We start from the raw sequence: 13499 nt of genomic DNA, 5'->3' as shown, positions 1-13499 counted from the left end.
CTAACTTATCAGCTGCAGTTATTCACTTAAGAACCATGGCAAGAAAGGTGGTATAATGGGCTTAGTGACCAAAGTTACAATGGCATTGAAAAAGTGACTGATGACCATTTTCACACTTAGCGACCATTTTCACACTTAGCGACCGTTGCAGCATCCTCATGGTCACGCGATCAAAATTTTGATGTTTGGCAACAGTTACAATTTATATTTGTAAATTGCAATTATGTTGAAATAAAAAAAATATTACAATACTAATTTTGCGCTGTATGAAAATTTTTGTTGCTCCGTATAAAATTTTTAATCAACAACCCCCCCACCCCACCCCGGTCAAAGGTGTCCCTCTTTACCAATCTGAAAATCTGGTCACCTTATGCTAACTTCCCCGCCAGGCGCCGGAGGCGGCTATTTTTAGAAAGCCCTGCAATTTCTCTCCCCCCCCCTTTCCCTCCCCTCGCAAAGCCTAGAGTAGAACAGCGGCGCCGGGAGAGCCACAGACTGAGCGCCAACGCCGCCGTGAGCCCCGCTGGCCGAACTGCCCCTCTTCACCCCACGGCCGGCCGGCCGTCAGCCAGCAAGCAGAACGAATTTCCGCCGCCCAGCGCCCAGGTGAGTAGATACGCTTTCTAGTCCCGTTGCCCCTTATCCACCACCTCGCCTTCGGTTTCCCTCTCGCTCCGAGGCCGCTGAGGCCCACGGGTTGTCCGTGTCTCCCCCCCCCTCCCCGAACCGAAGTAAAAACAAAAGCGGGCTCCTTTAAGCCCCTCGGGGCTGGGCGTGTCTCCAGCCGCTGCTCGGCTCCGCTTCTCCAGCTCTCGGAACCTGCGCGCCGGCCAGCGCGGCTTCTAAATCCCCGGTTCTCCCCGGGCGAAGAGACGCTGGGCGCGCGCGCGGGAAGAAAAGCTTCTCCCGTCGTCTCCTCGCGTAGAGCTGTTCCCCCCCCCCCGGGGGGGGGGTCCTCTCAGCCGAGGCGGGAAATGGCCTCGTTTAAGGGCCTTCCCGGTCGATCCTCGCCTCCTCCTCTTCTTCTTTTCTGGCTAGCCAACCCCTTTTGCCTCTGGTCTTGTGTGCAATGGGGAAACGGCTCCGAGCTGCGTTTCAGGCCAGCCTCAAGCGTAAGTCATGGAAGCTTCTGCAAAGCCTCCCATTTCCTCTCCTCTTCCCTCCCAGCGCCTATTAATAGCAAGGAACCTATTGTCTTTCTCTTTGCACCCGTTAATTATTCCCGTTGACTGGCATTGGGGAAGGGAGGGGAGGAGAGGAGAGGCCTCAGAAATAAAAGAAGAGCTAGGTGGGGGGAGGAAACAGACTCCTGTTCCCTTCTTATGTAATCAAAAGTAATGAAAGAGCGATCGCAGGGCGGTTCTGGCAGCAGCCTGGTGGGTGTGGGGGTAATTTGGGATTCCCCCACACACCCAGCATACACATAGGCTGTGTGCAAGTTGTATGGTAGGCCTATCAGATCGGCTCTATCCTTTGGCAGAGTGCAGCCTCTGAGAGACAGTAGCAAATGTGAGAGGGAGCTGTGTGCCCTGGCATCTATCCTGGCATCTCAACCATCACCATCCCGGTTGTCTTCCCACAAGATTTTCTCTTTCAGTTTCCATTTGGAAGAAACATTCAAGTGACATGGCCTTTGAACATGTCATGTAATGAGAAGATCATGGCCTTAAGTATACAGGGAGTCCTTGACTTACAACCGTTTGTTTATTGACCATTCAAAGTTACAAAAGCACTTTAAAAAATTGACTTATGGCTGGTTTTCACACTCATGCTCATTGCAGAATCCCCTTGCTCGTGTGATTAAACTGTGGATGCTTGGCTACTGGCATGTACTTATGATGGTTGCAGGACCCAAGAGTCATGTGATCACCTTTTGCACTGACAAGCAAAGTTAGTGAAGAATGCAAATCCACTTAACAACTGTGTTGTTAATTTAAGAACTGCAGTGATTCATTTAACAATTATAGCAAAAACGTCATAAAATGGGGCAAAACTCATTTAACAACTGTCTTGCTTAGGAACAGAAATTTTGGCTCAATTGTCGTTATAAGTTGACTATCTGTACTTGGAGTCTTACATAATGCTGTTTATGTCAAGAACAGGATGAATATGAATATGTAGATAGACAGGTAAGTCGGTCGGTAGGTAGGTAGATAGATGATAGATAGATAGATAGATGATGATAGATAGATAGATAGATAGATAGATAGATAGATAGATAGATGATAGATAGACGGACGGACGGACGGACGGATGGATGGATGAAGGGACTTGAGACTGATGATGAGTTTGACTCCTTCCCTGGGCTCATCCTGGTCATCTCCTACATTTTATTCATTTTTTATTTATTAAATTTACATGCTGCCCATCTTACTATCCAAAGTGAATCAGAATGGCTTGAGTCAATGTTCTCTTCACCTTCACTCCAGTCCCACCAATCATTGAAAAGTTTGTAAGGAGAGGACTAAATTACAACTAAAGGAATTGATTCTTTGGAGGTTAATCTGACCCTGGGTCTCTCGGATATTTTTTCAAATACATTAGCTTTGATGTTATTCAAAGTCTGGAATGCAAATATTACATGGAATGATAGCACTGGTACAGAGGAAAGGGCAAGTCTTTGCATTTTGATGAAGCAATACATGCTCTCATCCAAATGGGTGATAACTATAAACAATACAGTTTAATTCTCTGAATAAACTGAGTTGTGTTACTCGGTCTGTTCTTTGGTAGGACTGTTGCATATCAGATTTATAGAAGTCCTAAGCAAAGCTTCATAGGTACAATTACACAGAATGACACGGATATTATGTACAAGCAAATAATAGAGATCTAGTTGCTACATTCTCGATATGATACAAGGAGCAGCTATAATTTGTCTTGTACGCCATTTCTTCTTTTAAGAACTTGGTGTTTTCTGAGCTTGAATGTTTGCTTGCAGACATTTCATTACTTGACTAAGTAACATCAGTGCTGATGAGTGTGGAATTTGCTCCGTTTCTGTAGGTACCGGTAGTCCGTGAATTATCGGCGTAATGGATCCTGCCCATCATGGTCATTACTCATGACCATTGTGAACTGGGTCACCTATGTGAGTGACCTAATTTTACAACCTTTTTATGGTGGTCATTAGGTCAACATGGAGGTCATTAAATAAATACCACAGTTGTTAAGTGAACCATGGTTCATTATAGGCTAGTTTTACCGAAAACTGGAATTAAACGCTGATTTTCAGCAAAACCATTGTAAAACATGCCATGTGGTCATCCCATAGCCGCAGATGCTGCAAATGGCCATAAATGCAGATTAGTTGCCATGCCTGAAGGGCAAGCACATGACTGCCGGGGTGTGTGTAACCATTGGAACGTCAAATCCAGGTCAAAAATATTCCCAGAGAAGCTGTGCCAGAACTTTGAATGCTAAACAACCAGTCATAAATTGAGGATTACCTTAGTTTGCCCTGTCAGTGAAACACGTTGTTTTCTCCTTGGTAGTTCCTTGATTACTTATCTTGTTTGTCTGGTGTTAATCCCTGCTTCTCTGGATGTTGGTTGTAGAAAAAATATATTCTGTTTTGTTTTTTGTTTTTTTTTGCTTCCTTCTTAGCTTTTTTATTATCAGTGGCCTGTAAACATGGTTAATAACTATGTAGTTGATAATGGCTGATTTGCCTGAATGACATCCTTCAAGGAGTTCCCTAACATTTTGAATTTAGCTTAGTCTGGGATACTGACGATTTTCCAACTGAAATTATGATTGAGTCTATCCATGTGCTGTGAGATTAAGGAGTTTTCATTGTGTCTTCTGACTGACTGACTGATAGTTGCTGTTCATGGATATGCTTTGCTAGTCTGCCTATCTGTCCTACGTTTCTTCTTTGGCAATTATAAAACAAGGAGTAATCACATTTTAATTTAATGGAGGTCAATTAAACACCATTTCTCATTAAACATTCTTTCCAAATTAGTGGAGGAAATTAGTTTTATTAACTTTTTTCAAAGGGTTTAAAAGACTGGAGTAATAACTGTAGTCATCTTTGTGATTAAGATAAATTTTCAGGTTTGCTAATCCAAAATAAATCCAATTTCTTTAGGATTGGGGAAGAGGAAAACCTGTGAACATGGCCGCGAAGAACTAAGAGAAACTATTTCTTTTGGATGATCCAGTTACTCATATATGAATGAAAGCCCTGGTAGTTGCATTAATGTAAGGCAGCTGAAAGAATTGAATTTCAGACACACATATTCATACTATTGTGCCCTTGGATTTTGGCAAAAATAATCTTGATGGTCTTTGGGGAAGAGGCTAACTCCTGATGTAGAAGGTGATAACTTAGTTTTCTCTGGGTAATTGTTGAGGCTTTTAATCAAATTGTTTTACAGTGGACTTTGTGACCACATGTGATAATGACATTGTTTTGAAGAAAAGAGGGAATCTTGTATAAAGAGTGACAAGAATATATGCAGTATCTGAAGCTTATTAAACAGTAAGGATTTCTACCGTGAAGAGAACAGGGCCTCATCCAAGCAGCACTTTGGCCTAGCTCTCGATTTATGTGTTTATCCAGGTGGATACACGGCCGAGGTGGCGCAGTGGTTAGAGTGAAGCACTGCAGGCTACTTCAGCTGACTGCAGTTCTGCAGTTCTGCAGTTCGGCTGTTCAAATCTCACCGGCTCAAGGTTGACTCAGCCTTCCATCCTTCTGAGGTGGGTAAAATGAGGACCCGGATTGTTGGGGGCAATATGCTGACTCTCTGTAAACCGCTTAGAGAGGCCTGAAAGCCCTATGAAGCGGTATATAAGTCTAACTGCTATTGCTATTGCTAGAGGTCAGCAATAGCACAGAGAAAAAAAGGAAAACTGTGGAAGACTGAAAAAGCAGGCACTTTTATTTATGTATTACGTTGAATAAATATAAACATTTATAATCTTTAGATCTGTTCCTTTGTTGTTTTATCCTAATTCATGTTTATTAGATGGTCAAGAAACAGAAAAAGGACATTTTTGAAGTGCATAAGGTAGTTTTTGATTTACGACTGGTTGCTTAGCGACAATTTGAAACTCTGTCGGATTTCCCCCCACCCCTCCAAAAGGGTTTTATGACCCATTTCTGAAGTTCCAACCGCTGCCCCTGCCATGGTTAAGTAACCACATTTTGGGTATTCAGCAACTGGCCCTCATTTATGGCCATTGCAACATCCTGTGGTCACATGATCACAATTTATAACATTTTTGCTGAAAATTGGCTTTAAGTTTTTGGCAGAAATGCCCCATAGCAAACTATAGATTTCCTTAATGACTGCAGATTCACTAAACAACCATGGAAATTTGCTTAATTATTGCCAGAAAAGGGATCATAAAGTTTAATTGGTCATATGATGACTTACTTTAAACCCATATGATGAGGCAGGTACCAGTACAGTCATAAGTCAAGGACTGTATCTATGTCATGACTATACAATATAGATACTATCAGTAGAAATGTCAAAACTTGAAAATAACTTGTAGAAGCTGATGCAGATGGACAAGTTTTAAAACATTGCTCCATTTAAAGCTTATTTGGATTTCCCTTGGATAAAGGAATTAAAGTTTGAGAATATCTGGAGGGAGACCTGTAGGGGAAGGCTACTTTGTATGGTGATGAGTGTGTTAATTTCATGATATTAATAGCACCTATAATTCCTATTTTGGAAAATGTTGGAGGCATTAGCCTTATTCAAGCAAGCAAATCTGTGCTACACTGTGATAGCCAGTGTAAATGCTTCTAAGAAAATAGTTAAGTTGGACTTCCACTAGAAGTTGCTTTGACTTCCAAGTGAGCAACAACCTTGATAATGCAGCTATATGTGAAGATGCTTTGCTCCTGCGGACATTACTGCTAACCATGTGAGATGCCCATGCAGAGTTGAGAGCTTCTCTACATATTTGCATACCGTACTGCTCCAGAATTCCTGAATGAAGCTTTTTGTTTCCCCCAAAGGCAGAATGATGGGTATCAATGGATTTCTCAATCTTTTTTGAAAGCATCAAAGAGTTTGGCTTTTTTGATTTGCTGTATACCCTGAAGTTGCATTTGAAATGATCTCAACTAGACACAGCTATTAACACCTTGGAGAGAAAGATGAGAAATTGAATTCACGCCTTAAGTCCTCTTAATGTTTACCTGAAGCACTTTGCAAGCTTACTAAATAGGCCCAACAGTATTGCTCATGGATTTTTATATACAAAAAAATGACAAGCCTCCGATTGACAGATTATATTTGTTTTTTTGCAGTTAAAATCCTTCATCTGCTGGGCAACAGACTAATGTAATAAGTCACCTTATATGTGTACATACACATGGAAACAGCTTATTTCTTGAGAGGAATAAAATAAAAATAGCAATTGATCGGTGACATGGCTACGAAGAAAATCTTATTTTTTTTATAAATTACTAATCTGATATGCCGAGGTGGTACAGTGGTTAAATGCAGCACTGCAGGCTACTTCAGCTGACTGCAGTTCTGCAGTTCGGCTGTTCAAATCTCACCGGCTCAGGGTTGGCTCAGCCTTCCATCCTTCCGAGGTGGGTAAAATGAGGACCTGGATTGTTGTTGGGGGCAATATGCTGACTCTGTAAACTGCTTAGAGAGGGTTGAAAGGCCTATGAAGCGGTATATAAGTCTAACTGCTATTGCTATTGCTATTCTTGAATAACTAGACATTTTTGCCCTCCACATTAACATTTTAGGGGTAATCTGAGCATTTTTATTTAAGTTTCCCTCAATGGAGAAACCTTTATGTATTTCTTCCTTAATCCTCCCATTACCACAAAAAGGTCTTAGGTTTCTTTTCATAAAATTCACCCATTGTTCAGATTCAGGTGAAAAACCATGAAAGAATCCAGGCAAATTAAAGAATTTTTAAATGCCCCAAATTTAGATTTAAAAAGATTAGACAAATTTACAGGTGATGTAGCTATTAGTGACTTCTATCTGTTGAGGCAGCCAATTTGGTGCAATGCTTCAGGCATATTAGAAACTGGGAGTCTGATTTCCAGTCCTGCCTTAGGGCATGAAGCCTCCTGGGTGACTTTAAGCTGGTTCCTCTAGGAAAGTGCCAGAAATTGCAGGGAATCAACACTGACTCCAAGGCATTGACACACACTCTCTATTGTATTCCATTTCCAAGGCATACAATTCTCCATATAGTTGTAGGAGGGGAAATGAGCAGGAGGCTGCTATTCCACAGTTGTTCTTCTTTTGGTTCTCTGCTTGGCTTCCATGAGAAATGATGGTAATGTAGATTTACTTTTAATTTTATTCAACACAGTTCTTGTGTTGTCAAAAAATGGTGCATAAAAACGAACTAATTTAAAATATGTCAATTTCTCTCAATAAAGCTATGCTGTCATACATGATTTCTTCCTCTAAATTAAATATCTTTTACTTCACTGCTGGACAGTGAATCGGAATTTTTATTTTGAGAGTTGGAACATAACTTGGAGGACATTTAGGCAAGCCCTCTAGCCAGGACTGACCAACTAAAAGTCTTGGCAACCTTTTTTGACCCTTTTCCTCCTCCTCTTCCATCTCCACCACCTGGTTTTTCAAAGTTAAAGCAGTTTCTGGGAGGCATTGTTGCTATATAACCAATGCATAGTTATTCTGTCTCTTTTTCAAATATGGATTATCTTTATAATGAAGGATGAATGGAACCCCCTTGAACTTTAGTATAATATAATACCAATCTAATATGGATGACAAGAAGTCCCAGTTTTCATTTGTTGAGGAAGTTATTCAACTGCAGCATTATATCATCCAGAGAGGCTGTATTCTCATTGGCAATTCAAGGCAATTAAATGCAAATATATCTTAGTTCCAAATCTGACTCATAAAATAGTTCCTTTTTCCAGGCTAAGGCTATTGCCAGACCCTTAAGACAGTGCAGTGAGGGCCATAGTTTCAATAACAATTCAGAGTGTGTAATAGTAGCCAATTTTGAATGAGCCAACATCAGAGAAATATCGCTTCCAACATAATTGATATTATTAATCATGTTTCTTTAGGATTTATGAGAAATATATCTTGGAGGCACTGTATATACAGGCACATAGCTGCATTATTCAGAGTCTAGTTTAAGCCTTCCACGTAGAAGGTGCAGATGACATGCAATCATTGAGATTGATACACTTTCATACATTTCTTATTACTAAGAAAAATGTTGAGTCTTGCCAGAAAAGTTATTTTCACAACTATGGTACCTGAAGTTGTATGGTACCTGGGGAAGGAATTAGAATTTCTACCTGTATATACTTCCACATAGTTGATTCATTGCATTCTGTGCTCAATATTACAGTACCTTAATTTGTTTTCTAGATAAAAACAATGGTTCAATTAGTCAAAATAGCTTCTAACAGTCAGAGCTTGGACCAAGTCATAGTTTCTTTAGAAACTCAACTACATTTGGGAGCGAAGAACAAAAATGACAAGGACACAGATCAGATAGATAAGTTGCTTTTATTACAGAAAAAAGAAGCCCAGCTAACAAGATCACTTAGTGTTAGAATCTAGCTATTCATTTATATATGATCCCAAGTTTTGTTTTGCATCCTTTTCATTTGTCACTAGGTGATAATAGGCTTATTTTTCAGTAGAACAGAGAGAGGGGTCACCACTGGGTATTCTCAAAGCCTGATTGGTCCCAAGACTGAGGGAATTTTCTTTTAATGCTCCACCATTCCCTGTGGTTCCCAGTTTCCTCTCAGTCTTTGGTCCAAGCACTGGTTTCGGTTCCCTTAGAGGAAAAATTTACTGTTGCTATTCTGCTCTTTTAATTTGGTTAATTGGCTTTCCTGAATAAATTCTAAATATTATATTGAGCTGCATCCCTCAGAGACCAGGTCATCCGTCTCGTCTTCAAGGTAAGGAGGTTGCCTTGGCAATCCCTCCTATCTCAGGGGCCCAGGAGCTCTGTCCAGTCCCTGGGCGAACGGGGGTGACACGCTTCACGCCAACAGCTTCCAGGGAGCAGCTGCAAGTCCCCGAACGAGCAGGACAGCGCTAAGGTGAGACCCATGCTTTTAAACGAGCCGTGGCTAGGTTACGCGCATCGTGGCTTTAAAACAAGCCGCGGCTGCAGTTTGTTTTTCAAGCGCTGTCCTTCACAGTGAGCCGCGGCGACTTAAAAGGCAAGCTGCAGCCTGATCCAGCAAGCAGCAGCTATTAAGAGCCAGCTGCGGCTTGAAAAGGTGCCGCGGCATTTAAACAGAGAACTGTGACTCCTGAAGGCTCAAGAGGGGTGAAGAAGGATCCGGTGGCCATTTTCTCTGCACACATGGAGGTGGCCATTTTCCAGAGAATCGGGCCTGTATTGTGGCCACTGATTGAGGCCGGCAGGCAGCATTGACCTAATTAGCGGCCACTTCTGCTCCCTCATGGTCTCGACACCGACAGGTGTTCCTACTGGGCCGAATTCCTTGGTAGCATGTGAGTGCGCGATGGCGGATTCTATGGAAGATTCTATGCAAGTCCAAGGGGATGTAAGGGAAGAGAGGATGGACAGGCCCAGAACTAGGGCTGCTGCCTCCAAACCCTCGGCTGCACAGCATCCTTCTTGAGCCACCGTCAGGGACGAACAAAGAAGGCAGCGGGCACTAGAAAAGCACATTGCCAGGGTGGAAAGGCAGACCCAATCCATCAGGCCCAGTCCACCCAACAGGCCCGATAGATCCAGATCTCCAGTCAGGTCTGGGTCTCACCTTTCTGGTTTGCCTCCTAGGGGTTTCAGCCCTTCTCCTTCTGTTTCCCCTGCTAGGCCACTCAGGCAAGCTAGACAGGAGATTTCACCATCCCCTCCTGTTTCTCCGATGTCAGTCAGAGAAGACGGGGAGACCCCATTAGAAAGGTTATATCGTGATTTCTTTCCGCCTACAAGTCTTGCTCCCCAGGAACCCCCACTGGGGCCATCAGAGGATGACCTGCATGAATTAGAACTCCTTCCCAAGAGTATCAAGAATCTCATCTCCTTAGCCATTACCAAGGGCATAGCCAGAGGCCTCTCCCAACGGGAACGTGCCCCTTCTAGCGAGAGTAGGCCACGTATTGATCACCAGACTAGACATTCTACTTCTGCTTCTCATAGGCAGGACAGCATCAGACCTCCATCCCCATCCGTAGTCAGTGAAAGCTCCATTCTGGGGGAGGAGGCTAAACACGACATGGGGGTTTTCAGAGGATGAGGACTCTGTTCCTCCTGATCCTCTGACCTTCCCTGGTCTTTTCTCTCCACTTATGTTCAAGACCCTCCTACACAAGGCAAAAAAGTCCACCAAAATTGGGACAGGAGATCCGACGGTGTCTCAGCCTAGGGACCTAACTTGGCCATGTTTGCCAACACGGCCGCCAACAAAAAGGAGGTTCCTGCCCCTCCTTTGTTCCTAGAGATAATTAAGAACCAATGGGCCCACCCTTCCACTTTTCCCAACCCTGGGAGTAACGATCGCCGCTTCTACAACATGGAGCAGGCCTTTTCCCAGGCCCTGCAGCTTCCGGCCATAGACACTCCGATAGCTGCTCTGGTTTCTTCTGTAGTCTCGGGATGCAGCAGATAAGTTAAAACCAGAAGATAAACGCGTGGAACTTACGTTACATAATAATTTCACTGCTTCCGCAAGGGCGATTAAATCCGCTGCAGTGGCTTCATAGTTCAATTGTTCTGCTGTTATGTGGTTGCGCCAATTGCAGGAACACATTCCTGTCCAGGACAAGTGTCTCCAGCAAGATATCACCAAAATTATTGCTGCCAATCAATTTTCTGTTGATGCCACTCTGGATTCCGTTAAATTTGCGTCCCAAGCACTTGCTACCTCGGTGACTTCCAGACGGCTTCTTTGGCTGCCCATTTTCTGGCACTAATCTCTTTGGGGAATCCCTAGATGCAATCCTCATAGAGAATAAGGATAAGAAGAAGGTCCTACCCTTTAATGCAAAGTAACAGGACACTCGCCCAAATTATCAACACAGGTACACCCCCTATAGGGCCGACAGACAACTTGATTGGCCGTTTTACCAGGATAGGGGTAGATACCAAGGACAGTCCAGCGGCCCTTTCATGGAGGGGGCGGCCGCCCCTTCCACAGGGGGAAATGACTCCAATCCAAGTCTTCCCAAAGGCGGCCGCCTAGAACTGTTCATGGATCAGTGGGACCGGATAACCTCGGATGCATGGGTCAGGTCCACCGTCAGGTACGGCCTCCATCTGGAGTGTCTCTCCCCTCCCCTGACTTTCTTCAGGACCTTCCCTTGGTTCCAAGACCTGGAACGTCAGCGGCTGATGAATCTGGCCATTCAACATCTGCTGGACATCCGGCGATAGAACCGGTTCCAAGGGCAGAACACAGGTTGAGCCATTACTCCAACCTATTTGTGGTCCCGAAGAACTCGGGTGGGTGGGTGGGGTGGAGAACGATCCTGGACCTGAAGCATCTCAACACCTACCAGGTTTACAGGCACTTCAAGATGGGCTCCCTCAGGTCCATTTTCCTGGGGATCTGGCGGGAGGATTATCTGGCGTCTGTAGACTTAACAGAAGCCTACCTTCACATCCCAATCCTGCCAGCCCATTGCAGATTTCTCCGTTTTTCCCACAACAAGCAATACTTTCAATACAGGGTCCTTCCCTTCAACCTAGCCTCCGCCCCGCGCACATTTACCAAGGTCCTGGCGGCATTGGCGGCTCACCTGTGAGCCTCCCCGGTGAGACTCCAATGCTACCTAGATGATGTGCTCGTTCAGGCCCAGTCTCACTCACAAGCTGTCCATGACCTAAATCGCACCATCCAGACATTACACGCCCTGGGATTTTCCATCAATTTCCCCAAGAGTCACCTTCTGCCCAGGATGAGAACCCTCCATCTTGGAGCAATAATAGACTGGTCCAACTTTCCACTGAATGCATCACCAACCTCCAGTTGCTGGCACATCACGTCCGCACAATACGGTCAGTTTCCATCCTGACCTTGGCCCACTTGTTGGGAAAGATGGTGTCATGTATAGGGATAGTGCCCTGGGCCCACCTTCATGCCTGGCTGTTGCAGTGGGCTCTCATTCTGTATCAATGTCGGCGAATGTGCAACTCTTTAAACATCATTCCCCTGTCTCCGGGACTTCATCTATCGCTGAGGTGGTGGCTATCTCTTGCTCTCCAACGACGGTCAACAATTTGGGAGCCAGATTGTGTCATGATCACTACAGAGATGGGTTTATATGGCTGGGGGGCCCTAATGAACTCAAAGCTGGTGCAGGGTCGTTGGATAATCTCAGACCTGCACCACCATATCAATTGGCTGGAACTGAAAGCAGCTCGTCTTGCCCTCCTTCACTTCCAGGACTCGATCGTCAATTGTCATGTGCTCCTCCTGACAGACAATGTAGCCGCAAAAGCACACATAAACCGTCATAGGGGCACCCACTCCAAGGGTCTCTGGCTGAAGGCGCTGAAGCTCAGCTCCTTGGCAGAGAAGCACCTAGCATCAATTACATCAGAACACATCTCAGGCATGGCCAACCATCAGGCCGATTGGCTGAGCCGCACGACAGTTGACCACAGCAAGTGGCAACTCTACCCCAACTTATTTCAAGCAATTTGTCATCGATTCGGCACCTCATTGGTGGACTTGTTTGCCAGCCCGTCAAATGCTCAACTGCCAAGATTCTTCTCCCACTTCCCGGCCCGGAACGCAGAAGGAACAGATGCACTCAGGAGCAGATTGCCACCGGCCTGCTCTATGCCTTTTCCCCACTCTAATCCTGGGCATCCTGAGGAAGGTAGTGGTAGAGAGGGCACACATCATTCTGCTGGCTCCATTTGGCCCAGACGTTCCTGGTCCAGACGTCCTCCCATGGAGGATTCCTCAGGAGGAGCTTGCCCTGTGCCAGGGGGTCCTGATACACACAGAGCCTCAATGGCTCCACTTGACTGCCTGGCACTTGAGTGGAGCCTCCTGAGGGACACAAACCTGTCTTCCCATGTTATTGCTACCATTGAGGCCTCCAAACGCCAATCCACCACATAAATTTACAACCTTTGTCAAATGGTGTGTTCCACTCAACATCAGTCCGACCGAGGCCTCGGTCACTCAGGTTCTTGAATTCTTGCAGAAAGGGTTGGAGGGGGGCCTCTCACAAAACACTCTATGGCGCCAAGTAGCGGCCCTGTCCTCGGTCCTTGGCGGGGACAGTCATTCCCTTCTCTTGCAGGTTTCTCTGATTAAGAGGTTTCTTAAGGGAGCTGCCAGCCTCTGTCCCCCTCCTGTCCACGGGTTCCCCATGTGGGACTTGCCCTTAGTACTTAGAGCACTCACTGGAGCTCCTTTTGAACCCCTACGGACGGTTCATCTCAGATTCCTATCCCTGAAAGTAGCCTTTCTGGTCACCTTTCTGGTCACTATAAATGTCAATAAACTAACTAAACTAAACTGTGACATCTGCAAGGCGTATTTCTGAGTTAGGGGCCCTATC

The 13499-nt window shown here is 44.8% G+C and overlaps 1 protein-coding gene across 3 annotated transcripts in view; it reads left to right on the top strand.

Annotated features, from left to right (window-relative positions):
* The first annotated feature begins 451 nt into the window (after positions 1-451).
* CPLX2 (complexin 2) overlaps positions 452-13499 on the top strand; it is a 146494-nt gene continuing 133446 nt past the window's right edge. For 2 of the 3 annotated variants that reach the window (XM_087709373.1, XM_087709371.1), the window contains exon 1: positions 452-606. The gene's annotated coding sequence lies outside the window, so the exon portion shown is untranslated. Of the gene's footprint in view, positions 607-837; positions 1113-13499 lie in introns of those variants that run through there. The other variant, XM_087709372.1, reaches the window with a different exon arrangement.

This window comes from Thamnophis sirtalis, unplaced genomic scaffold (assembly GCF_051295495.1).
Source record: "Thamnophis sirtalis isolate CommonGarterSnake01/CBP01778 unplaced genomic scaffold, rThaSir2_p1.2 scaffold_3, whole genome shotgun sequence".
Lineage (NCBI taxonomy): Eukaryota > Metazoa > Chordata > Lepidosauria > Squamata > Natricidae > Thamnophis > Thamnophis sirtalis.
The sequence above is the reverse complement of the archived record's forward strand: the minus strand, read 5'-3'. Positions and strand labels throughout refer to the sequence as shown.